Genomic DNA, 5,093 nt, shown 5'->3' on the forward strand with positions numbered 1-5,093 from the left:
GGCTGAGCTGTCGTGCTGAGTATCCAAATTTATCAGAAATAGCAGTGAGATTTCTTATGCCCTTTGTCACGACTTATAAATGCGAATCAGGCTTCTCAACGTTGGTTTTCTTAATAAACAAGTACAAGAACAGATCATATGTCGAGCCAGATTTGAGGATCAAACTGACTTCTTTTCCTCTTGATTTGAAGTTGCTGTGTGATGAAAAACAGCATCATCCTTCTCATTAGGTAAGTTTATTTCTTAAAAGAGCATTAATAAATATACAGTTAATGTAAAGATTAAATAACAATGAAGTATAATTTCTCTTTTACACAGTAGTACTATAAAACACCTATATATTTTATAATCGATGATGTATTGATAGAACTATTGCTTCCAGCTTAATGTTAAGACTTAGCCACGTCTTAGCGGGTTATCTAATTAGGCATTTGAGGAGTCCAGGCCTCATGAAAAATTACAAAAATAAACCGATCCCTAGTTGAAAAAGTTTGGGAAACGCTGGCTTAGAGTAAATAAACACTAGCATACAGTATTCAGTCCACCTCAAATATGAATCCACTTTTGTTAGTGCAAAAAGTGATGCAGCTATCCAAGAGAAGTTGGCAATAAAATGTTTATAATATGGCACAAATACAAAAAGATATGAAGTTGAGTCTATTTTCCAAAATATTTAGGCATGGTTTTGTGTGCGTAGAACAACAACCGCACATACTTCTCATGTAAACAAATGACATTGTTTACCATATGATTCCATCTGAGAGCTCAGAAAGCATGAGTTGAAATTTATTTCAACTTTTAGATGTACTATTCCAGATAGCAGTGTTCTAGGTACTATAGCTAATATCGTCAGCTATCTAAACTGTTATAATCGAATAACTCTAACATTGAGAAATCTATATTCAATAGTCAATAAAGTAAGAGGTAAAAATTAATTTCAATTGCTATTTGATTATCCTTTCAGATCTTCACACAGAGACCTTCCTAAATGCTGATCAATTGTATTCAGTCCAAATCATATTAATCCAGAGGTTGGTGTTATCATTGCAGCCTTCTGAACACAAGAACAGTGACGAACCAGCTTTCGCAGGTTTATTGTGCACATCCAGGGAAGTGTATGCAGCATCTTCCTCATCACTTGTCAGGTCAACAGTGTCCTTGCTATGTTCTATAAATCTCATTAAACTCTGACTCCTGGTCCAACCAGTGCACCAGAGGTTTGTAGGTAACATGTGGCTTCAGCTTATTAATATATCAACAGGCTTTTGTGTGCCCCGTGACTGCTGAAACTCGTAGGTTGAAAGGATTGAGCTGTTTGAGCATGAGATAAGATCCATTCCAACCTGAATCACGTTGCTGCAGCATTGCAAGCATGTACCACATCCAAATCCAGTCTTCATGCTTAAATTGGCCCAATATCATTGTTTTATAACAAATTCTCTTATGACATATAGTGCTTTACTAGCTGTTATACAAATTCATGTGTTTCAGTTAATGTGTATCTTAACCATTCTACCTGTTTCTGCAAAAATTATGGAACATTCACACTGAGTGGAGAGGTATACATCAGATCCACAGGTACTGTACTTCAGTACTAAACGTCATTACATATGGCAGATGATCATCTAATTTGATTCATTCAAACTCACCAACTTTTCACGCTTTTGCTCGAGAGTCTGCATACTCATTCAGTGAAACTGTCAAACTAAGAATGATATTTCACTACACCCAATATTCATAAAAACCCAAAATACAATTGGCTTGTGACACTCCACTATGGTTTCCACTTTTTACATCATGCAAAGTGTACAGAATCTCCTGCCTCAAAAACCTTGGGACCACTAGCTGCATTTTAGGTTGAATGCCACACTTATATGGGTTCTAGTTAAGGCACAGCACACTATCTCACTCTTTCAACAGATCATACAAGAGCCAGAGGTGATATGCATATATATTGCTTTGTAAAGGTTGTGCTTCAATGTGCTGTAAAGCAAGCATTGCCCAAACTAGATTTGAGCCCTTCAATTGTTCCTCCATGGCTCCCAATTCATCTAATCATTTCTTGTCTTCATTCGTTAGTAGCATCCTACTGCCCGAATGTTTTAGTAATAATTATCACAACAGCATGATGTTTAAGATCTGGACACTCAAGATTAGACAAGTTTTCATTCTTAGTAAGAAAATATGTCTGTATTATAATGCTGTTTTCATAAACAATACAAATAAAAGTTTACTCGTGATATTGTAATCTAATGTGTGATCGTGGTTTCTGGGTGATTGAAGTTCATAAATAAGCCACTTCAGTAACGCATTATACACTGTGCAAATAAACTTTACTCCTTACAATTAGTGATATTATGCTTTTCAATAGTAAACTGTAAATAATTGTTTGTTTGTTCTTGTAATTTATGTATGTAATTACTTGTTTGACACCTTTTTGCGCATGCAACATCACTACTCTAATTTCACTGTTACTGACGTCTGTACCAAGAATAAATGGAAAATATTGCTTAGGGTAAGCCAGCACTGGTAAACTACATGAATACATTTTAGTGACTAAAAGCCTGCTTACAGTATTCAGTTCATTTAAATTATGAATCATCTTTCGTCAGTGCAGAAAGCGATGCGGTTATCACTGAAAAGGTATCAACAAAATGTTTATAATATGACAAAAATACAAATACTGTGGACTTCTTTCTTAGTAACAGGATGGACCAAACCCTAAGCTCCACTGATCATTATAGGAACAGTGGGTACTTCATCTCTGCCTACAGTCCATCTTGAGTGCTAGAATTAGTCTTGGGTGTCCATCTCTTTTTGCTAGTAGTCAGACACTAGGAACGTTATAACACATCCAGAAAAATGCATTGACCCATGTTAAGCATTCACTCTACTAAAACCAGATATATTTGGTACACTGTCCTTCTTTACAATCACTAGAGATTATGACCAAGTAGCCACCACTTGTAGTACTCCATCCTTTTGTAGCCATCTTATCTAGGTGATAATGTCTGTGCTACCCAGATGTCCGTGTGATCTGAAAAGCATATCGGTAAACTCTGTTAGTAGCTCACTGAGTTCTTTTGTCTGTTGTCCATGGAAACTGCCTGAAAAATATTTGATCAATGATCTCGGATGTTCTGGTAACCAAGTGTTTATATGCAGGTGTACCTGAAATAACATTAGCTCCAGCTGGTAGCTTCATACCCATGTCATTACCATCACTGGAGTAAATCTTAAATTTAAGGAGATAGCTCTCCAAACAAGCACAACATGATTACTGGACAGTAAAAAAACATACTTCATACACCAGATCCATCACTGCAGCAATTGGTTGTAACATATGAGACCAAATCACCCGAATTCCACAAAGTACAAAAAGGTTTTGCTTGTATGTGTAATACTATTTCAATGTGCTAAACCAAAGTTTTGACATATTTCATTTTAAAGAAATCATTACCAACTTCTGAAGCAAACTTCAATATGCTCAGCTTATCAGTTGCTTCAACGTATAAATATTAAATACAAATATATTTCTTTTTATAATTGGTTGTCGTTTATTTGAATTCAAGCACTGTAACAGAAAATCATTAACAATAAAATTATATATAATGTTTTTGATTACGAGTAATTAAATTTACACAAGTTTATGCTATTTATCACATCTATAAGACAATATGAAGTCACTCAGAATCTCCACAGATGGCACACTGTGCAGCTTTGGGCTTAACTACAAAGCAAGATCTGAGTTTATTAATTAACGTTAAACTCCTCTAACAGTAAAATTAAATGAGCTATGTTTTTCGTATTTTTTTTCATTATATAAAATTAATAGTATACACTACTGTGAGCTCATGAAAGTTCTAAGACTGATGAAAAACTAATTTAAACAATAGATACATGAATGTGCTGAACATAGCATCATAGGCGCCGACTTGTAAAGAAGTTGACGGCGGTGGTGGTAATAGGTGTCTTTAACTTTCTTTATCCGTGTAATAAACTAATAAACTAACAAGACGTATCTAAATGTCAATGGGTCACTACACTTGCACCATACCTTATTATGCCTATAGTTACGATGACAAAAAGTAAGTTAAAAATGACAGCACAGTACAAATCGTCTTATAAAAATAATATTGTTACGACAGCGGAAGACACATGACCCTGGTAACACGTCATGAGATTCTCGAAGGATCTTGACTTTTCTTGGCAACTCTAGTCTTTTCTTAGAATAAACTAGTTTTATTAAACAAGGACTTTTATCGCTGAAGTTTCTCGGAAAGAATTTCTATGAGAAATTAACAAACAAGCAGATACGCAACAATATGTAATTATGAATGCTAAAAAGTATTCCCTTGCTGCTTTAGACAGCTCTTAAGTTATGTGCAAGATATTGACAATTACGAAATACACTAATTAATTTTAAAAGTATATATATATATATACATACACAAATAAAACCCAATAAGAGTACGAACAGGGTTTTAGGTGTTATTAAAAGTCAGATCATCCATTGCACGAAATACGTAATAACCACTGTGTATAAGTTAAAATATAATCCTACAACACTAATATATACTGGGTTATGTTAATTTAGATAAAACTGAATCAACTATATTTTATAAGACAATTTAGCGAATTCACAACGGTTTCGTCTTTTGCCTTTTTCATTTTACAGCAATGAACAAAAAAAAAAGATTATTTAAATATTAAAGCAAAAATAATGCAGTTTTTTTCTTATGAGAGATTCTAACCATTAAACTGATAGGAAATCAAGAATTTTGTACAAAACGAATTGCTACAAAAAAGGAAATTTCACTAGTTGTTCAATCCAAATCCTGCCTAATTTAAACACCTCCCAAGGTCACTTTAAGCAAGCTGTTTAAACTTCCTGGCCTTCTTAAGGAAATCGAAGTTCCGGGATTGCGTATGTGTTGTTGACCAGTTTTCCTGCCAAAAGACAACGTGAGCTGAAGAGGACATAGGAATGTGTCGAAACTAAACCCATGCTGACTCTTAATGGCTGGAGACGGCTTGAATGGGTAATGAAGAAAAACTTTAATATAACTTTAACGTGACAGCAAATGTACAAC

Source organism: Limulus polyphemus, unplaced genomic scaffold (assembly GCF_000517525.1).
Source record: "Limulus polyphemus unplaced genomic scaffold, Limulus_polyphemus-2.1.2 Scaffold3312, whole genome shotgun sequence".
NCBI lineage: Eukaryota > Metazoa > Arthropoda > Merostomata > Xiphosura > Limulidae > Limulus > Limulus polyphemus.